This window comes from Lissotriton vulgaris, chromosome 2_1, assembly GCF_964263255.1.
Source record: "Lissotriton vulgaris chromosome 2_1, aLisVul1.2, whole genome shotgun sequence".
In the NCBI taxonomy this organism is placed as follows: domain Eukaryota; kingdom Metazoa; phylum Chordata; class Amphibia; order Caudata; family Salamandridae; genus Lissotriton; species Lissotriton vulgaris.
In genome coordinates, this window is record NC_141687.1 from 689,434,492 (window position 1) to 689,457,946 (window position 23,455).

The following is a 23,455-nucleotide window of genomic DNA, read 5'->3' on the forward strand; positions in this document are numbered from 1 at the left end:
ACCTGGCTATATGCAAATCAGTCTGTCCCTGGCCCAGTGCATCATGGGAACAGGGCAGACTAAACTACCAAGCCAATTCTTTACCAGAAAGGAGACAAGCTACCGGGGACCGGTTTCTGGCATTTCAGCCGTCTTCGGCCCGGCTTGCTTGAATCCTGATGGAGCAGTGAGAAAGGGACTCATGTCTGAGTATACCCTGCCACACCTATAGTGGCCAAAATCGATTTACAAAAGGGGGTGGTGATGAACAGAGTGTCTGAATTGAGCAGACCACTCTTACCCAGTCCAAAGATCAGGGCTTGATCCATCACCGTTATTTATCTCACTGCCCCATCCCAGCTCAGAACCTGGCTATATGCAAATCAGTCTGTCCCTGGCCCAGTGCATCATGGGAACAGGGCAGACTAAACTACCAAGCCAATTCTTTACCAGAAAGGAGACAAGCTACCGGGGACCGGTTTCTGGCATTTCAGCCGTCTTCGGCCCGGCTTGCTTGAATCCTGATGGAGCAGTGAGAAAGGGACTCATGTCTGAGTATACCCTGCCACACCTATAGTGGCCAAAATCGATTTACAAAAGGGGGTGGTGATGAACAGAGTGTCTGAATTGAGCAGACCACTCTTACCCAGTCCAAAGATCAGGGCTTGATCCATCACCGTTATTTATCTCACTGCCCCATCCCAGCTCAGAACCTGGCTATATGCAAATCAGTCTGTCCCTGGCCCAGTGCATCATGGGAACAGGGCAGACTAAACTACCAAGCCAATTCTTTACCAGAAAGGAGACAAGCTACCGGGGACCGGTTTCTGGCATTTCAGCCGTCTTCGGCCCGGCTTGCTTGAATCCTGATGGAGCAGTGAGAAAGGGACTCATGTCTGAGTATACCCTGCCACACCTATAGTGGCCAAAATCGATTTACAAAAGGGGGTGGTGATGAACAGAGTGTCTGAATTGAGCAGACCACTCTTACCCAGTCCAAAGATCAGGGCTTGATCCATCACCGTTATTTATCTCACTGCCCCATCCCAGCTCAGAACCTGGCTATATGCAAATCAGTCTGTCCCTGGCCCAGTGCATCATGGGAACAGGGCAGACTAAACTACCAAGCCAATTCTTTACCAGAAAGGAGACAAGCTACCGGGGACCGGTTTCTGGCATTTCAGCCGTCTTCGGCCCGGCTTGCTTGAATCCTGATGGAGCAGTGAGAAAGGGACTCATGTCTGAGTATACCCTGCCACACCTATAGTGGCCAAAATCGATTTACAAAAGGGGGTGGTGATGAACAGAGTGTCTGAATTGAGCAGACCACTCTTACCCAGTCCAAAGATCAGGGCTTGATCCATCACCGTTATTTATCTCACTGCCCCATCCCAGCTCAGAACCTGGCTATATGCAAATCAGTCTGTCCCTGGCCCAGTGCATCATGGGAACAGGGCAGACTAAACTACCAAGCCAATTCTTTACCAGAAAGGAGACAAGCTACCGGGGACCGGTTTCTGGCATTTCAGCCGTCTTCGGCCCGGCTTGCTTGAATCCTGATGGAGCAGTGAGAAAGGGACTCATGTCTGAGTATACCCTGCCACACCTATAGTGGCCAAAATCGATTTACAAAAGGGGGTGGTGATGAACAGAGTGTCTGAATTGAGCAGACCACTCTTACCCAGTCCAAAGATCAGGGCTTGATCCATCACCGTTATTTATCTCACTGCCCCATCCCAGCTCAGAACCTGGCTATATGCAAATCAGTCTGTCCCTGGCCCAGTGCATCATGGGAACAGGGCAGACTAAACTACCAAGCCAATTCTTTACCAGAAAGGAGACAAGCTACCGGGGACCGGTTTCTGGCATTTCAGCCGTCTTCGGCCCGGCTTGCTTGAATCCTGATGGAGCAGTGAGAAAGGGACTCATGTCTGAGTATACCCTGCCACACCTATAGTGGCCAAAATCGATTTACAAAAGGGGGTGGTGATGAACAGAGTGTCTGAATTGAGCAGACCACTCTTACCCAGTCCAAAGATCAGGGCTTGATCCATCACCGTTATTTATCTCACTGCCCCATCCCAGCTCAGAACCTGGCTATATGCAAATCAGTCTGTCCCTGGCCCAGTGCATCATGGGAACAGGGCAGACTAAACTACCAAGCCAATTCTTTACCAGAAAGGAGACAAGCTACCGGGGACCGGTTTCTGGCATTTCAGCCGTCTTCGGCCCGGCTTGCTTGAATCCTGATGGAGCAGTGAGAAAGGGACTCATGTCTGAGTATACCCTGCCACACCTATAGTGGCCAAAATCGATTTACAAAAGGGGGTGGTGATGAACAGAGTGTCTGAATTGAGCAGACCACTCTTACCCAGTCCAAAGATCAGGGCTTGATCCATCACCGTTATTTATCTCACTGCCCCATCCCAGCTCAGAACCTGGCTATATGCAAATCAGTCTGTCCCTGGCCCAGTGCATCATGGGAACAGGGCAGACTAAACTACCAAGCCAATTCTTTACCAGAAAGGAGACAAGCTACCGGGGACCGGTTTCTGGCATTTCAGCCGAGTTCGGCCCGGCTTGCTTGAATCCTGATGGAGCAGTGAGAAAGGGACTCATGTCTGAGTATACCCTGCCACACCTATAGTGGCCAAAATCGATTTACAAAAGGGGGTGGTGATGAACAGAGTGTCTGAATTGAGCAGACCACTCTTACCCAGTCCAAAGATCAGGGCTTGATCCATCACCGTTATTTATCTCACTGCCCCATCCCAGCTCAGAACCTGGCTATATGCAAATCAGTCTGTCCCTGGCCCAGTGCATCATGGGAACAGGGCAGACTAAACTACCAAGCCAATTCTTTACCAGAAAGGAGACAAGCTACCGGGGACCGGTTTCTGGCATTTCAGCCGTCTTCGGCCCGGCTTGCTTGAATCCTGATGGAGCAGTGAGAAAGGGACTCATGTCTGAGTATACCCTGCCACACCTATAGTGGCCAAAATCGATTTACAAAAGGGGGTGGTGATGAACAGAGTGTCTGAATTGAGCAGACCACTCTTACCCAGTCCAAAGATCAGGGCTTGATCCATCACCGTTATTTATCTCACTGCCCCATCCCAGCTCAGAACCTGGCTATATGCAAATCAGTCTGTCCCTGGCCCAGTGCATCATGGGAACAGGGCAGACTAAACTACCAAGCCAATTCTTTACCAGAAAGGAGACAAGCTACCGGGGACCGGTTTCTGGCATTTCAGCCGTCTTCGGCCCGGCTTGCTTGAATCCTGATGGAGCAGTGAGAAAGGGACTCATGTCTGAGTATACCCTGCCACACCTATAGTGGCCAAAATCGATTTACAAAAGGGGGTGGTGATGAACAGAGTGTCTGAATTGAGCAGACCACTCTTACCCAGTCCAAAGATCAGGGCTTGATCCATCACCGTTATTTATCTCACTGCCACATCCCAGCTCAGAACCTGGCTATATGCAAATCAGTCTGTCCCTGGCCCAGTGCATCATGGGAACAGGGCAGACTAAACTACCAAGCCAATTCTTTACCAGAAAGGAGACAAGCTACCGGGGACCGGTTTCTGGCATTTCAGCCGTCTTCGGCCCGGCTTGCTTGAATCCTGATGGAGCAGTGAGAAAGGGACTCATGTCTGAGTATACCCTGCCACACCTATAGTGGCCAAAATCGATTTACAAAAGGGGGTGGTGATGAACAGAGTGTCTGAATTGAGCAGACCACTCTTACCCAGTCCAAAGATCAGGGCTTGATCCATCACCGTTATTTATCTCACTGCCCCATCCCAGCTCAGAACCTGGCTATATGCAAATCAGTCTGTCCCTGGCCCAGTGCATCATGGGAACAGGGCAGACTAAACTACGAAGCCAATTCTTTACCAGAAAGGAGACAAGCTACCGGGGACCGGTTTCTGGCATTTCAGCCGTCTTCGGCCCGGCTTGCTTGAATCCTGATGGAGCAGTGAGAAAGGGACTCATGTCTGAGTATACCCTGCCACACCTATAGTGGCCAAAATCGATTTACAAAAGGGGGTGGTGATGAACAGAGTGTCTGAATTGAGCAGACCACTCTTACCCAGTCCAAAGATCAGGGCTTGATCCATCACCGTTATTTATCTCACTGCCCCATCCCAGCTCAGAACCTGGCTATATGCAAATCAGTCTGTCCCTGGCCCAGTGCATCATGGGAACAGGGCAGACTAAACTACCAAGCCAATTCTTTACCAGAAAGGAGACAAGCTACCGGGGACCGGTTTCTGGCATTTCAGCCGTCTTCGGCCCGGCTTGCTTGAATCCTGATGGAGCAGTGAGAAAGGGACTCATGTCTGAGTATACCCTGCCACACCTATAGTGGCCAAAATCGATTTACAAAAGGGGGTGGTGATGAACAGAGTGTCTGAATTGAGCAGACCACTCTTACCCAGTCCAAAGATCAGGGCTTGATCCATCACCGTTATTTATCTCACTGCCCCATCCCAGCTCAGAACCTGGCTATATGCAAATCAGTCTGTCCCTGGCCCAGTGCATCATGGGAACAGGGCAGACTAAACTACCAAGCCAATTCTTTACCAGAAAGGAGACAAGCTACCGGGGACCGGTTTCTGGCATTTCAGCCGTCTTCGGCCCGGCTTGCTTGAATCCTGATGGAGCAGTGAGAAAGGGACTCATGTCTGAGTATACCCTGCCACACCTATAGTGGCCAAAATCGATTTACAAAAGGGGGTGGTGATGAACAGAGTGTCTGAATTGAGCAGACCACTCTTACCCAGTCCAAAGATCAGGGCTTGATCCATCACCGTTATTTATCTCACTGCCCCATCCCAGCTCAGAACCTGGCTATATGCAAATCAGTCTGTCCCTGGCCCAGTGCATCATGGGAACAGGGCAGACTAAACTACCAAGCCAATTCTTTACCAGAAAGGAGACAAGCTACCGGGGACCGGTTTCTGGCATTTCAGCCGTCTTCGGCCCGGCTTGCTTGAATCCTGATGGAGCAGTGAGAAAGGGACTCATGTCTGAGTATACCCTGCCACACCTATAGTGGCCAAAATCGATTTACAAAAGGGGGTGGTGATGAACAGAGTGTCTGAATTGAGCAGACCACTCTTACCCAGTCCAAAGATCAGGGCTTGATCCATCACCGTTATTTATCTCACTGCCCCATCCCAGCTCAGAACCTGGCTATATGCAAATCAGTCTGTCCCTGGCCCAGTGCATCATGGGAACAGGGCAGACTAAACTACCAAGCCAATTCTTTACCAGAAAGGAGACAAGCTACCGGGGACCGGTTTCTGGCATTTCAGCCGTCTTCGGCCCGGCTTGCTTGAATCCTGATGGAGCAGTGAGAAAGGGACTCATGTCTGAGTATACCCTGCCACACCTATAGTGGCCAAAATCGATTTACAAAAGGGGGTGGTGATGAACAGAGTGTCTGAATTGAGCAGACCACTCTTACCCAGTCCAAAGATCAGGGCTTGATCCATCACCGTTATTTATCTCACTGCCCCATCCCAGCTCAGAACCTGGCTATATGCAAATCAGTCTGTCCCTGGCCCAGTGCATCATGGGAACAGGGCAGACTAAACTACCAAGCCAATTCTTTACCAGAAAGGAGACAAGCTACCGGGGACCGGTTTCTGGCATTTCAGCCGTCTTCGGCCCGGCTTGCTTGAATCCTGATGGAGCAGTGAGAAAGGGACTCATGTCTGAGTATACCCTGCCACACCTATAGTGGCCAAAATCGATTTACAAAAGGGGGTGGTGATGAACAGAGTGTCTGAATTGAGCAGACCACTCTTACCCAGTCCAAAGATCAGGGCTTGATCCATCACCGTTATTTATCTCACTGCCCCATCCCAGCTCAGAACCTGGCTATATGCAAATCAGTCTGTCCCTGGCCCAGTGCATCATGGGAACAGGGCAGACTAAACTACCAAGCCAATTCTTTACCAGAAAGGAGACAAGCTACCGGGGACCGGTTTCTGGCATTTCAGCCGTCTTCGGCCCGGCTTGCTTGAATCCTGATGGAGCAGTGAGAAAGGGACTCATGTCTGAGTATACCCTGCCACACCTATAGTGGCCAAAATCGATTTACAAAAGGGGGTGGTGATGAACAGAGTGTCTGAATTGAGCAGACCACTCTTACCCAGTCCAAAGATCAGGGCTTGATCCATCACCGTTATTTATCTCACTGCCCCATCCCAGCTCAGAACCTGGCTATATGCAAATCAGTCTGTCCCTGGCCCAGTGCATCATGGGAACAGGGCAGACTAAACTACCAAGCCAATTCTTTACCAGAAAGGAGACAAGCTACCGGGGACCGGTTTCTGGCATTTCAGCCGTCTTCGGCCCGGCTTGCTTGAATCCTGATGGAGCAGTGAGAAAGGGACTCATGTCTGAGTATACCCTGCCACACCTATAGTGGCCAAAATCGATTTACAGGGTGTGTTTGCACATGTCACCTCAGGCCCCGTCCCCTCCCTTCACCAGTGTGGGGTGTTTAAAGTTGGGGAAATAATTCCCCTTCAATCCTGAGGGCCCCTGGGGGGTAAACTAGCCCACCAGGTACCTCCAGTATGCACCAGGGAGCTGTGTTGCAGAGGTGTTCAGAGGCACGCCCCTTTTTATAACACAGTGCAACGCAGTTCCGTGGCGCTTACTGAAGATTCCTGGTGGGCAGGTTGGCACCCAGGAAACCTGAGGATGAAGAGGAATTATTTTGCCAACTTAAAACGCACCACAGGGAGTGTTTGCACACATATCACCTCAGGCCCCGCCCCTACCTTCACCACTGTGCAAATGCGCCCTGTGGCGCATTTTAAGTTAGGGGATTGAGTCCCCTTGAATCCTGAGGTCCACTGGGGGCCAACTAACCCACGAGGTACCTCCAGTAAGCACCACGGAGCTGCATTGCAGAGCTGTGTAAAAAGGGGCGTGGCCTCAGTCAGAACACCTCTCTGCAAGGCAGCCCCCAGGTGCATACTGGAGGTTCCTGGTGGGCAACCACCCACAGGGACCCCCAGTATTCAAGGGGAATTTGTTCCCCATCTGCAAACGTGGGGCACATTTGCAGAGTGGTGCAAAACAGGGTATTTATTAGAAAAAAAGCATTGCGGTGGCGGTCCCTTGAGCTGGGGGGCCTGAGAGCCCCCGCAAGAAATTTAAAGAAGCCCCGGGGGTGGCGGTCACCAGGGCTAGGGGGGCCTGACAGCCCCCACCTAATTTCAATAAGCCCCAGAGGGTGGCGGTCCCCGAGCCCCCCCACCTAATTTCAAGAAGCCCCGGGGTTGATGGTCCCCGGGGCTGGGGGGCCTGAGAGCCCCCACACAATTGAAAGAAGCCCTGGGGTGGCGGCCCAAAGTGCTGGAGGGGCCTGAGAACCCCCGCACATAATTAAAAAAAGCCCCGGTGGGTGGTGGTCCTCGGCAGGCCCCCCTTACATAAGTATTGCCCCTGGGATTTGGCACTTGCACTTTATTTTAATTTATTTATTCATTTAACACACTACACCAAATACTTTTAAACATTGGTTTTATGTGAATGATGTAAATGACAATTTATTTATCACTTGTAAAATAATTGTCAGTTTAGCTAAATGAATCTATTGCTATGATGTGGTTTAAAAGAACTCTTCCATGTCTATGATTACTTTTGAAACGCACTTTACTGATGTCATCAACCAATGTAAAGTATTTAAACCAATGTATACGTTTACACTGTGTCATGTGATCAAGGTCCATGGCGGGACCGAAACGCGTTGTGGCGTCCAAGCACAGAATTAAACAAGAAGCACTAGAACTGTGGTCTGTGTCCGTATCTTTGATTACTTGGATTGTGGTTTTTGCTTTGGATACGGAAACTATGTGATATATATATATATATATATATATATATATATATATATATATATATATATATATATATATATATATATATATATATAACGTCCATTCTGGCAAGAGTAGGAGCTCCTTTCACAGCATCCACATGCACAGACAGACACAGCACCCCCAAGGAGGTCATTTACAGGAAGCTATAATTTATTTATTTAAGCATGCAAGCAACAAGGTGAAAATGGCCTACACGTTTCAGACGTAGCCATCGACAGGGCCCTAGAGAGATTGTATAGAGTGTAACTTTTAAAGGGGCAGAAGCTCCTACCCACACCTTAACAAAAACTTTATTAACAAAATTGAGACACAAGCCAATATTACTTACAGTCAAGCATTATAACTTCAAAAAACCATCCACTAACTCATAGATGCATCAAGCATCTATCCTGCGAATTCTAAATAGCGAATTATAACGAATCGCTAATAAGAATTTGCAGAATGAGATGCAACATGAAACTCCCTAATAAATAGCTAGTCGCACCTTGCCGCAATCGACAAATGCGAATTCGGAAAAATCGTTAAAAAAATCGCAAAATCGCCTGTTGCCAACCCACAAATAGCGAATTCGTTAATACCGAAATAGCAAATAGCGATCTGGCACATTGCGAGATCGCAAAAATGATAAGTCGCATTGGAGCACAATGATTATATCACTACCAGGAAGTAGCCTGCTCCAAGCATCATTCAGTGCACAGAGCTGGATACAGGAGGAGGAACTGAGCTCCAGGAGCCACACCCTGCAGTGCCCATACAGAAGTGCAAATCTATCTACAATGTCCCAGGAAGTTGCAGGACCAAGTGAGAAAGCATGCAAGAGGAAAATAAAATTCTGTGAGAAGGAACTGGAGTACCTCATTGAAGGAGTGAGCAGGGACCATGACCAACTGTTTGGGATCTGTCCCGGAAGGTGCCCGAGGCAACCAAGAGGCGCATCTGGGTGCGCATCAAGGCAAAGGTGAACGCGGTGGGAGTCACCCACTGGTCCATCGATGACTTAAAAAAGAGGTGGTACGACCTCAGAGGCCGTACCAAGGAGCGCATTGCTGAGAGACTGGTGGAGAGACTGGCTACGGGAGAAGGACACTCCAAGTCCCTGAAAACACCCCCATGGAGGACCTAGTGGAGGACACCATCTACCCGGAACCCTGCGAGGGCGTCACACAACTGGACACCTCCCACCCCACACAATAATCTCAAGGTAAGAGGCCTGCTACTGCGACCCTGTATCCTAACAATGCCCATGCCCCCAGCGCAATCCATATTTGTGAGCAGAGTATTTCAGTTCCTGCTCCTCCCAAACGCCCAAATACATTGTGGAACCTGTAGTGTGTAAAGGTGCCTTGATAGCCAAACACAGCCAAATTAGTAAAGATGCACAGACCCCTAAACCAGCCAGGGAATGCATGCATTAACCAATAGCGAGCCAGCATGCCTGTTGCAGCATCCCAGGTGCCTTAAACATACCAGTAATCATGCACTCATTCACATCACAGGTCCAGCGGATACTGACATGTCCGACAGCAGCATCCTCCACATTGAGGAGACACCTGAAGAGACGGAAGGGGAGAGGCAGCATGCACCTGCACCGACACCCAGGGCCACTCCTGCAACTACAGCCGGAGCACAACAGCAAGTTTCGGCACATAAGGCAGTGGAGCAGACCCCAATACCAACCAGGAGGCAGCCACAAACCACAGCAAGTGTGCGGGCCCACGCCAGCAGCAGGCCAAGGCAGCAGCGCTCCGTGCCCACCACAGCAGCCATGGAGCAACACGCACACAACTTGGGCCTGGCGATTGAGGCTCAGATGCTGTGTGTGCACCACACACATTTTTTTTTTTTTTTTGTTCCAAGACCTTTATTGTTGGTATTGGCATATTGTACACAGCTTAGTGCCCACAAGCGTGCTGTTGCATCTATACAAAGGGAAAGTGAGCAAGCGTTATAAACAACAGTTAGTGAAATACACAGCAAGTCACCTACAATCACTGTGGGCCGGCCGCGTTTTCAAAATCAGTTGGTCTTAGTTTTTACAGTTTTATTTAAATAACAGACTCAGAACATAACCAGATCAGCCCACTACCGCATTCCACACCCAGCCCCACCAATCAGTGTTTCGATGTAGGTGAAACCTCCGTTTAGTATTTCTTATGCTAATTATCAAGTGTGTTTAATAGCACCATGTGTTGCTTAATCCTCTACTTGTGCATTTAAGTATGTCATGAGATATGACCAGTAGTCTCTAGGTCCAGATCTCGGGGGAAGGGACTCCTCATATGTCCGAAGAGTATCCTGACAATATGACATGTCCGTCATCCACTGCTTTATCAGGGGCGTGTTTGGGCTGTCCCAGCACATAGATATTCTGCGTTTGGCTAATAATAATGCTATAACGCAAAATTTACGTTTCGCCGCTTTCACATTATGTAGTAATCCCAAGAGACAGTATGCAGCTTTGCACGCAATCTGTACTCCTACCATTTCAGTTAACCTTGCCACCACTTCTAGGCCTGTATTTTCGCACAGTACCAGGCTAAGTGTATAAAATCAGCTTGGTCCTGACCACATCTCTTGCACCGTGCTTCCTCACGTAATCCGTATCTACATAGCTTAGCTGGTGTGTAATATACCTGATGTAGGTATTTGAAGTGGATTATTCGTAGATTTCCATTTGGCGTGAGCATTTTCGTGAGTGTGCATGTTGTTTCCCATTCTTTCTCTGTGAGAGGTGTGTCTAGTATTTCGTTCCACTTTACTTGTGCTTTGGTCGCCCTGTGGTCTAATTCCGTCTGCGCTTGTACATAAAGTCGTGAGGCCAAGTGTGATGTGTCCGTGGAGGTAATCAAAAGTTGCAGAGTGTCCATTATTGGCGGTTCACTCGGGAAAGTTGGAAAGTGTTGTTTTAACACCCCTTTAAGTCTGTGGAATGTGAAACCAAAGAGCATTGACGGGTTCTGTATAAAGGCTAAGTCACGCTCTGTAATAAAGGCACCATCTTTGTAGACGTCACCCATTGTGCATATACCCACCTGTTTTAGCAGATTCATGCCCACTTCTTCCCTAGTGACCGATAGATTTGGGTGGTGATGTAGAGGTAGTGCTGGAGCATAGAGCAGCAGCTTATGCATCATTTGGCCTAAAGTTCTCCAAGCTGAGTTCGTGGTGTCTATTGTGTTTATGTCGTTGTCATGAAGTGGAGGTCTGGCATGTGTGATTATGGCATCTAGCGGGATTGGAGCTGCATCACCTTCTTCAACCGCTACATGGGTTAGATATGGAGTCGTGTGGTACCAGTGTGTGGCAAATTGGGCCTGAGCGCAGAGGTAATATAACCAAAAATCAGGTACCCCCCAACCTCCCTTCTGAATGGGTAGCGTTAATGTGTCTAGTTTAATACGCGCTTATTTGCCCGCCCATATTAGCTTAAGTACCATTGACGTAACGCGTTTGAACACCTCTTTTGGGGGTGGGATCGGAATGTTATTGAAAAGGTAGAGCAGTTTAGGGAGTATCACCATCTTCACGATCGCCATCCTATTGGCCAGCGATAGGAGGAGTTGGATCCATCTAGTGACTTTGTCCTCAAGTGTGTCAATTGCTCTGCCATAATTAGTTCTGATAACCACCTCGGGGTCTCGATGAAACCAAATGCCCAGATATCGTATGGGGTCTGTCTGCTACTCTAGCGGGTATTCAGTCGTGTGTTGTTGTGTGGAGTCAGTCAGTGGGAATACGGAAGATTTGTCCCAATTGATTTGTAGGCCTGAAAATCCCCCAAATTTGATGTATACTCTTATGAATCGGTCCAAGTTGACAGCTGGGTCTTTGACGTACAATAACATGTCGTCTACGTATAGCGAGATGTGTAATGGTCTATTTGGGAATTGGATTGCCAAGTGGTGGTGTTTCTGTCTCACTATGCAGGCTAGCGGTTCCAGCGCCAGAGCGAACAGTGAAGGAGATAAGGGGCATCCCTGCCTCGTCCCCCTTTCAATGTTAATGGCCTCTGATACATAACCATTGATTTTAATCCTCGCTAATGGTTTGGTATACAGTAATTGTATCCATTGAATAAATAGTCGAGGAAAGCCCATTCTATGCAGGATCGTTATCAGGTATGACCATTCAATGGAGTCAAATGCTTTTGCAGCGTCCAACATAATCGCTGCTGCTTTAGTGGACGGTGTGAGATAATGTGCTGTGGCAAAGAGCGTTCTGGTATTATGGGTGGTGTTCCTAGAGGGGATAAATCCTAATTGATCTGGAAGAACTAGTAAGGACATAAGTGGTTGTAAGCGTGTGGCAAGGACCTTAGCTAATATTTTTGAATCCACGTTTATCAGCGACAAAGGACGGTACGAGTTGCAAGCGTCAGGGTCTTTACCTGGTTTTAGCAATGCTATTATCATTGCCTCACGCAGCGTTGCTGGAAGAATCTGCGCTTCGAGCGCCTCTCCAAACATGTCATCTAAATATGGTGATAATAATTCACTGAATGTTTTGTAGAATTCACACGTGAAGCCATCTGGCCCGGTGTTTTTCCATTTGGTAGTGATGCTATGACTTCAGTTATTTCCTCTCTCGTTAATGGTTGGGCTAGATATTGTCGTTGGTTGTCAGACAGCCAAGCAATTGCAATATCATTTAGGTATCGAAGTGTTTCACATTGCGAGGCCACTGGGCGTGATGTATATAAGTCTTGGTAAGCGTGTACGAAGCTTTGTAGAATGCCCGCCTGATCAGTGTGTGTTAGACCATCAGCCCCCACTATCTTAGTGATTACGTGTTGTTTATGACCGGTGCATATTTTAGTAGCCAGAGCTCTACCTGGTCGACCGCCTTCTCCGTATGATCTAGACACGTGTTTTTTGCTTAAGTATTTGATTTCATCCGTGGCAAATTTTTGATGTTCTGTGAGCGTATTTCTAATGTCCTTCAGTATTGTCGGGGTTGGGGTCAATTCATATTTGCGCTCCAAGGCACGGAGTGTGGGTTTGCAACGTGAAATTTGTGTCCTGATGTCTCTTAGAATACCAGCGGTCGTGCTTATACACACCCACCTTACAGTTGCCTTGAACGCTTCCCATAAGAGTCCAGTATCTTCCGTGGTGTCTGCATTAAGTCGGAAGTATTCTTTGATCGCTTTTCCAATGGTGTCTACATATATGGGGTCTGTGAGTGCACCATTGTTGAAACGCCAACTGTAAGGTCGAGGTACATAATTCGGAATGTGTAATGACAATTTGGCGGGGTTGTGATCCGATAGTGTCCTGGGTAAGTGTTTTATGGCGTGTGTCCATAATAAGATGTCATCCGACCCCAGCCAGAAATCTATTCTTGACCAACTGACATGAGGTGCAGACGTGTGTGTCGCTTCTTTGATCCCGGGGTGTCGTAACCTCCAGATATCTTTCAGGGATAGGTCGGACATAATATCTAGTAATTCGGTCCTGGCACGTGTGTGGTGCTCTGTCGTGCTTCCAGATCTGTCAACTGTATCGTCTAGTGCAATATTAAAATCGCCTCCCCATAACAGTATCTGATCAGCAGCAGTATTTAGGTGCTGCCAAACTTCCATGAAGAACTCTGGTGTATCTGTGTTTGGACCGTATGTGTTTACCAGTGTTACCTGCCTGCCACGTATTTTGCCCTTCACTATCACATATCGTCCATTGGTGTCCACTCTAAAGTTCGTGCATTTTTTTACCAATATAGAAACTCCCCTAGCATAGGTTGAATATTTAGAGCAGTGCATTGATTCAGCCCATCGTCTCACCACCTGTGCATGCGAGTGTGGTGATTCATGCGTTTCCTGAAACATGACAATGTCAATATGCCATCTGTCTAGACAAGCAAATATGTGACAAATTTTCTTGGGGTTAGTATATCCTCTAATATTCCATGACAAGACATTCAATGCTTTGATTGGAGCTATAGGATCAGCCATTAGAATTTCTATAAACAGGTATAACAGTCTCCCCATCTTGACAGAGGAGGAGCCACGGTGCAGTGTAGAAACAGTACAGTAAGGTTTCATGCATACATTGATGAAAGTGGTGCGGCTGAACGTAGGCAATGCATCTCAAGCAGACTGGTCTATAAATAAGAGTAACAACTCCCCCAACCTCCCCCCACCCCACAACAGCAGCCCAATTCTGCTGATGCCATACCCTCGATGAACATCCCATTTGTATTCAAACTGTGTCGGAGAACACCCATTTGGGGGTCCGCCTGGACTGCACATCACCATCCGATCTAGCGGATGTGGACGGTTATGGTGTCTCATACAGTCACCAGATTTTTGTCTTGTGTATCCTTCCAACATGCATTAGCCGCCCTACACCGGGAACGTTGTGAAGTCGTAGGGACAGTTGCCCATGTTCGCTCTTGTACGTGGGCAAGTATTCAACTACAACTTAAATACAGCATGTCAGTTCCTGCGTAGACATATAATTGGAATCAATGGCTACGTGTGGTTCGCGCAATCCCACATCGCGCAAAAAACATGTAATATGCAAAGTCGATCTACTTAGAGAAATGGGAGGAGTGGGTGTTTTTTCGGAGGAAAGTAAGACACAGCCCTTCATTGTAAGCAATTATCTGGGTGTATTTTTTAGAAAAGAAACAGATAGTAGTTCTGATAGGTGTGCATCTTAGCTGGCCAGCGCCTTTCTCTTCTACCACATTGATAAGTAGTGACCATTAGTGCTTGGTCACATTGTATGACGTAGGTGAGCATCCTTGTTTTAAATAATAACTGTTTGCATCACACATCATATCAGTCCATGTGAGAGCATGTGATCATTATAACCTTATCTAGTCAGAGTCCTGACATTCCATAACGAGCTGCATGTATAAACCAATACAAACACCTCATTCCACACATTTGGGGGGTCGGTCCACTCATCAATAGTCAATAATGAGATACAGCTAGGTCTTACCCACCGGCGGTGTGTATGTGTTCACTCGCTGTTACTGGGAAGCCAGGACTTTCTCATCCCAGTAGATGGAAAGATATAGAATGTAACATACCACCTATTGTCAGTTGTTCTCTTGAGCCTGTTGCTGACGTTGACAGTCTTTGCGGTGGTTTGTGATTTTCTTTATGAAGTCGTTCGCCGCCTTGGGAGAAGTGAGAAGTGTCGCTTTACCTTCCCATGTCACTTTTAGTCTTGCTGGGTAGAGCATGGCATATTCCACTTGAAGTTCTCACAATTTTGTCTTTGCTCCATTGAATTCTCTTCGAGCTTGTTGGACTGCTTGTGTGTAGTCTGGGTAAAATTCAAGTTTGTTGGATTGGAATTGAAGATCTTTCTGCTCTCGTGCCATGCGTAAGATCGCATCTCTGTCACGGTAATTCAGTATGCGGGCTACAATCGGTCTTGGTGGTGTACCTGGAGGTGGTCGTGGTGCCAGCGTTCTATGTGCTCGTTCAACAATGAAAACATGGGATAGCTTGTCTTTGCCAAACATGGAAAGGCACATTTCTTCCACATACGCTTCCATATTACCTATGTTCGTTGATTCCGGTATACCCGCTATGCGTATGTTGTTACGGCGTGATCTCGCTTCCAAATCTCCGGACTTAGATTTGATAACTTCTAGAATCTTCTCGAAACCCGTGCATTTAGAGGTGCAGGTGCGTGATTCATCCTTTACTGCAGATATTCTGGTCTCTGCCTCGTCCAATCTTTCGCCATGTCGATCTACTTTGATTGCCATGGTGTCCATGCGTGTTGTTAAATGGTCCATTTTACCATGCATATATTGCAGACTGTCTTGTATTGCTTTCAGCATAGCCTCCATGCCTTTGGGTGGGGTGCGCTCTGATTCAGCTTCGGTATCCGAATGTGGGTGCAATCCTCTAGTTGGCCGTCTTTGCTCAAATTTGAGTTTTGGTTGCTGTTTGTCAGGTTTCCCCATATTGTGGAGCTTACACCTCTTGCAGTGTTGTGGCGGCAATCGCCGCTATTGAATCCTGATCGCAAATCCGGAATATATAACCAGCCCTACAGTGTGGCGTTGGAGCGTGGAGTCGTGGTCGGTGCCGCTCCCTTTACATCATTTGCGGTGTCTGTAGTTGCGTTTGCTCACTGCAGTTCGTGTCTGGATGGAGTTGTGCAACTGCACTTAAGAGTGCGCGCCGTATGGAGACGTTATGCGTTGTGACGTTGATTCAGTGTTTGGCGCGTTGGTTGATACTGCCATGCACATTGCTATATTGAACCAGACGCATTATCGATATTGGTCATCAGTTACTGGCGCAGTTACAGTCCTCCCGCCATATTTATGCTCCACACACACTAAAATGGCCGCCACCACAGGTTAGCCATGCAGATTGCGAGTCCCAAACAATGTTGTGTGTTTCTGTGGCCGTTTTTAAGAACATCGATTAATACACTTTTATACAGCACAGTAGTAGTGTAGGCATGATATGTGCATCGTGTGTTGCAAAGCGTGGCTTGCGATTGCAGTTGAAGGCAGGAGATGGTTTTGTGTTTCCTCGCCATGGTGATAGATGTTGCGTGCTTCGCGCCTTTAATCTGGCATCATCACCCTGATGAAAGGGGTTGTGGAGCTCACAGTGCCTCTGGGTCTGCAAAATACAGCTTGTATGGGTAGTAATGCGACCGGTGTGCAGTCCGATCATTTATTTTGTACATAAACGGCAGCCCACGGATCCTCTGCTTGAAACAGTGCTCATAGAACTCAGAGCATTTAATGCATGTGCAGCATATATGCCTGTGGTGTGTACCTTAATCCTGCCGGTATTTAGCCCCCGCAACAAATGATTCGGAGGCAGCAAAATATTTTACAGGTCTGGGCGCCGCCATCTTAGTGCTACTTCTCCGCGCTTGTACCCACACATTGCCGCGCTTAATCAAGATTGTCCTGCGCCTTCGTTTACATCAGAATAGTAGTGTGCAGCACCTGTCGTGGTTTCAGGCATCAACGTACAGCACAAGTGTGTCCGGTGTCCGACCGCTCGCACCCCCGTGACACACACGCCAACAATCGCCTGCAAGTCGTTTTTAGGTTATCGCAGAAGTGCGAGCACCGCACACTTCGTATCGCAGCCTGCTCTGTCCAAACCGGTAGCTTCCCCTACAGTATTATCGGCGCATTTACTCACAGGTTTATGTGTGGGTATCGGTGCGTTTCAGCAGAGAGTTGTCCGGGAACAAGATTCCTCTATTACTCCGATGGGTCCCGCGGAGCCGCCATCTTGTCCACTCCGATCTCGTCTATCGGCAATCTTCTCAGGACAAAATTCTTCCGTTCTGTGGCTCATACAGCTCCCATATGTACCTTATCTTGATCCGGACATCTTCCGATACCGTAATTTTTGTTGTGGCATTGGATTTCGTGACTGTATATTCGTTATTTTAGCAGGAAAATGAGCCGTCCGGCAGAGCTGCCTAGTTAGCCAGCCATTCCGCAGTGCGCTCTCTAGCGCCCACCCACCACACACATTTCAGTTGCTGATGGAAGCACTTAGAGACTGTGTGAAATAAACACAAGCTTAATTCTGAAAACAAATCATCCTCATGTCAATCTTTGCTGTGGCTTGCATGATGCACTGTTGTGTGAGGGGTATGGATGCACTAGAAATAGTTCTGTGTGATGTGCGTGCCGCGCCTGTGACCTTCAGCAGGATTCTCCCCGTGTGCATGATGCACATGTGCAGGTGGCAGGTCGTCCCCCTCCGACTCACTACCAGACACCTCAACAGGTATCCTCCGCTTGGTGGCAATATTGTGAAGTATGGCGCACATGGCCACGATGCGGCAGCAGATCTCAGGCCAGTATTTGAGGGCCCCACCAGTCTTGTGGAGGATGCGGAATCTGCTCTTTAACATGCCAAATGTCCGCTATCTCACATTTCTGGTGTGTATATGCGCACCATTGTACCGCCATTCCTGTGGTATTGCTGGGTTGAGGTAAGGGGTGAGGAGGTATTCACGGAGGGCATAGGTGCTGTCACCTGAAGGGAGAAGCAGAGGGTCAGTGCCTGTTATGCGCGGCAACATGGTCTTAACATACTGTATGTGTGCATGTGTACTTACCTAGGAGATGTCCTTCGCCAAATTCACCCCTGGCCAAGCGGGTGTGTATGCCGCTGAGCCTGAAGATAAATGAATCATGCGTGCTCTCTGGGTATTGTGCCACAATGTCTGTAATGATGGTCTTCTCATTGCAGACCATCTGAATGTGGAGGGAGTGATATGATTTGTGGTTCCAGTACATGTATTTGGTCTCTGCGGGTGGACAGATGTGTATGTGGGTGCAGTCGATGCAGCCAATTACATGGGGGAAATGTGTGGTATGATAGAAGTCCAGTTTAGTTTGCATTAAGTCCTGTTGGGTTGTTGGGAAGGTGATGTAGTGATGTATCCAGCTCAGCATGGCTTCCAGGAAACTCTGTAGGCAGTGTCAAAGTGTACTCTGGGATATACCCCCTGCATATGCCACTATCCCCTGGAAGTTGCTGGAGGCCAGGAGGTGCAGGCAGCACAGTACCTGGACATGGGTGGGCACGGCATTGGTCCGCCGTGTTGGGTGCTGCATCAGGGGGTCAAGGTCTCTGATGAGCTTCTTAATCATTGCCCCATTGAGCCTGTATTTGGAGTAGATTTCCTCTTCAGCCTGTCCCAGTAGTGTAATCCTCAGCCGGAGGATGCGCTCATGGATCCTGCATCGGTTCTGGGCTGCAGCCTGGAGCCTCAGCCGCCTTGCCACGATGTAGAGACCTGCCATTGTGACTTTGCTCATGCTCCTACTGAGTCTCCTTAAGTGTGTTTGATTTAGCCAACACCTGTTGGTTTGCAACTTTTTTTTGTTGCCAATTTGACTTCATGGTTACCACTTGGTTTAGCTTCTCCTTAAATTGCGACTCGTATTTAGCGAATTATGGAGTTTTCGCTATGTGCGATGGCTGATGAATGTGGATTGTGATTTCTTTGCGATTTCGCAATTCGGTCGCAAATTTGCAATTGATTTAGCTAAATATGTGAGAAATTGCTGTAAAGGAATCGCAATGGGGTTTCAACAGGTTTAGCGATTAGTTGTTTAGCGAATTCGCATTTTTCTGCTTTTCTACTTGATGCATTGTGGAAGAGGAAATTACAATCGCAATCGCTGTTTCGCAGCGATTGTGATCGCAATTTCGCTTGATGCATCTATGCCTATGGCTGACAGGATTTTGCTCGTAAAACATTTGTGTATAATTAATTTCTGTAATATTCCATTGTATTAATTGTGGATATATTTAGTACAGATCAAGTCAAGTAAAGTAGAGAGAGGATTTTTAGGTCTCGCCTGACCCAGCGCATGCGTTTCCCTGGGCGAGACATTTAGTAGGGCTCTGACAAATGCTACTTGGCCGGTGATCAGCTTGCTAGAACGCACACAAGCAAGCGCGCTTGCGTGCACACCCCTTGCGTGTTGTAGTGTCATCGCGACTACTTTGGCTTTCACAGCGATCGTGGCCAATGTTTGTTTTGTTTTGCCTCTCTCTTTGTCTCTCTGTCCTCCATTTGGTGACTGCTCATAAGTGTTGGCTTCTATTTCTAATGCTGCCGCCTCTGAATTTCGTTTCTGTCTTTTGCTCTGGTGTCTCGTATTCTCCTGTATTTAGCATCTGCATCTTTTATCGGGCAATCTCACTCTCCACTCGCCCTTTCTCTGTCTTGCCCCTTGCCGACTTTATCCACAAATTTGTCTCGGTCTTTATATTTCCCTGAATGGTTAGCGAGTAAGACACATTGTTAGAATTTTGCCGTACATATAGAATAAGCCCAACATAAACAAATCCCTTAAACTACTCAGAAAGTGTGTCAACGCCTAGTCAAAGGTGTCCCATAGATGTGATCGTGCTAGGCTGAAGGTTTGTGTGAAAGTGATTAAGCATGATACATTTGAGCCGGACATTTTGAAAGTTCTTCTTCTGTGTCGCCACTCAGATCAAACGACGCAGCACCCAGCTCACCGGCGGCAGGCAGGACAGCCCCTCCCAGGGCACACCCTCAGCACAGGAGGAGCACAACGCTCCCACTCAGTCTCACCCTGCAACACCGCGCTCACTGGGGCCAGGACAGCTCTGCCCCGCAAACTCGATTTACAGCACTGCACGGCGCCCCTGGGACTCTCTCAAGTATGTGCGAAGGGCTGAGTCAAGTGGTGCATACACCGTGGGGTGCTCCTGTCTTCAGCCCCTGTGTCTTGTACATACTCTGTGTGTGTACCAGCTTCCCTGCCTTACCATCCGAAGAAGCCGCCTGTGTTTGCCTGCCTTTCTCCTGTGAAGCAGGCTCTCGCTGTGCCTGTCTGCAACCTCGTCTAAGCCTTTATGCCTCTCCCCATCCCCGTTTCTGCCTGTACAAACCCCGTGTTTCAGCTGCACACCCCCGGTGTCTTGTCTGATCCAGCTGTCCCAACACCTCTCCCCGCCGCCTGTGTGTCTTTCTCTGCTAGGTGGGTGCACACACGTTGCTCGTGCACGCGTACTCCTCGCGGGGGCTCGGTCATGTGTCAACCCGGATTTTGCTGGTTTTTTTTGTTTCGATATGTGCTTGCTGCATGTCCTGCCCGTGCTTGCCCAGCCTCCACCCCGGGCAGGCGGTATATGTTTCCAGGAGTTTGTCCTTAGAGTCGAGTGTTTGGGTTTGTTGCCCTGATGCTGTAGACGCCCCAGCCAGTTAGATGGCTCAGGTGTTTCAGATAGTGCCTGGAGGCTCTACAGATTTGTTATTGTTGTTTATTAGGAAATGCATAAGCAACTAAACTTTCACTTGTGCGTAGGTTTAGCAGCACAAAGCTCTCCCTCTCTCCTTGGTACACAATTCACTTTGCACTGTCTCTGTGTGTGTGTGTGTGTGTCTTTGTCGTGCTTCCAGATCTGTCAACTGTATCGTCTAGTGCAATATTAAAATCGCCTCCCCATAACAGTATCTGATCAGCAGCAGTATTTAGGTGCTGCCAAACTTCCATGAAGAACTCTGGTGTATCTGTGTTTGGACCGTATGTGTTTACCAGTGTTACCTGCCTGCCACGTATTTTGCCCTTCACTATCACATATCGTCCATTGGTGTCCACTCTAAAGTTCGTGCATTTTTTTACCAATATAGAAACTCCCCTAGCATAGGTTGAATATTTAGAGCAGTGCATTGATTCAGCCCATCGTCTCACCACCTGTGCATGCGAGTGTGGTGATTCATGCGTTTCCTGAAACATGACAATGTCAATATGCCATCTGTCTAGACAAGCAAATATGTGACAAATTTTCTTGGGGTTAGTATATCCTCTAATTTTCCATGACAAGACATTCAATGCTTTGATTGGAGCTATAGGATCAGCCATTAGAATTTCTATAAACAGGTATAACAGTCTCCCCATCTTGACAGAGGAGGAGCCACGGTGCAGTGTAGAAACAGTACAGTAAGGTTTCATGCATACATTGATGAAAGTGGTGCGGCTGAACGTAGGCAATGCATCTCAAGCAGACTGGTCTATAAATAACAGTAACAACTCCCCCAACCTCCCCCCACCCCACAACAGCAGCCCAATTCTGCTGATGCCATACCCTCGATGAACATCCCATTTGTATTCAAACTGTGTCGGAGAACACCCATTTGGGGGTCCGCCTGGACTGCACATCACCATCTGATCTAGCGGATGTGGACGGTTATGGTGTCTCATACAGTCACCAGATTTTTGTCTTGTGTATCCTTCCAGCATGCATTAGCCGCCCTACACCGGGAACGTTGTGAAGTCGTAGGGACAGTTGCCCATGTTCGCTCTTGTACGTGGGCAAGTATTCAACTACAACTTAAATACAGCATGTCAGTTCCTGCGTAGACATATAATTGGAATCAATGGCTACGTGTGGTTCGCGCAATCCCACATCGCGCAAAAAACATGTAATATGCAAAGTCGATCTACTTAGAGAAATGGGAGGAGTGGGTGTTTTTCTCAGGACAAAATTCTTCCGTTCTGTGGCTCATACAGCTCCCATATGTACCTTATCTTGATCCGGACATCTTCCGATACCGTAATTTTTGTTGTGGCATTGGATTTCGTGACTGTATATTCGTTATTTTAGCAGGAAAATGAGCCGTCCGGCAGAGCTGCCTAGTTAGCCAGCCATTCCGCAGTGCGCTCTCTAGCGCCCACCCACCACACACATTTCAGTTGCTGATGGAAGCACTTAGAGACTGTGTGAAATAAACACAAGCTTAATTCTGAAAACAAATCATCCTCATGTCAATCTTTGCTGTGGCTTGCATGATGCACTGTTGTGTGAGGGGTATGGATGCACTAGAAATAGTTCTGTGTGATGTGCGTGCCGCGCCTGTGACCTTCAGCAGGATTCTCCCCGTGTGCATGATGCACATGTGCAGGTGGCAGGTCGTCCCCCTCCGACTCACTACCAGACACCTCAACAGGTATCCTCCGCTTGGTGGCAATATTGTGAAGTATGGCGCACATGGCCACGATGCGGCAGCAGATCTCAGGCCAGTATTTGAGGGCCCCACCAGTCTTGTGGAGGATGCGGAATCTGCTCTTTAACATGCCAAATGTCCGCTATCTCACATTTCTGGTGTGTATATGCGCACCATTGTACCGCCATTCCTGTGGTATTGCTGGGTTGAGGTAAGGGGTGAGGAGGTATTCACGGAGGGCATAGGTGCTGTCACCTGAAGGGAGAAGCAGAGGGTCAGTGCCTGTTATGCGCGGCAACATGGTCTTAACATACTGTATGTGTGCATGTGTACTTACCTAGGAGATGTCCTTCGCCAAATTCACCCCTGGCCAAGCGGGTGTGTATGCCGCTGAGCCTGAAGATAAATGAATCATGCGTGCTCTCTGGGTATTGTGCCACAATGTCTGTAATGATGGTCTTCTCATTGCAGACCATCTGAATGTGGAGGGAGTGATATGATTTGTGGTTCCAGTACATGTATTTGGTCTCTGCGGGTGGACAGATGTGTATGTGGGTGCAGTCGATGCAGCCAATTACATGGGGGAAATGTGTGGTATGATAGAAGTCCAGTTTAGTTTGCATTAAGTCCTGTTGGGTTGTTGGGAAGGTGATGTAGTGATGTATCCAGCTCAGCATGGCTTCCAGGAAACTCTGTAGGCAGTGTCAAAGTGTACTCTGGGATATACCCCCTGCATATGCCACTATCCCCTGGAAGTTGCTGGAGGCCAGGAGGTGCAGGCAGCACAGTACCTGGACATGGGTGGGCACGGCATTGGTCCGCCGTGTTGGGTGCTGCATCAGGGGGTCAAGGTCTCTGATGAGCTTCTTAATCATTGCCCCATTGAGCCTGTATTTGGAGTAGATTTCCTCTTCAGCCTGTCCCAGTAGTGTAATCCTCAGCCGGAGGATGCGCTCATGGATCCTGCATCGGTTCTGGGCTGCAGCCTGGAGCCTCAGCCGCCTTGCCACGATGTAGAGACCTGCCATTGTGACTTTGCTCATGCTCCTACTGAGTCTCCTTAAGTGTGTTTGATTTAGCCAACACCTGTTGGTTTGCAACTTTTTTTTGTTGCCAATTTGA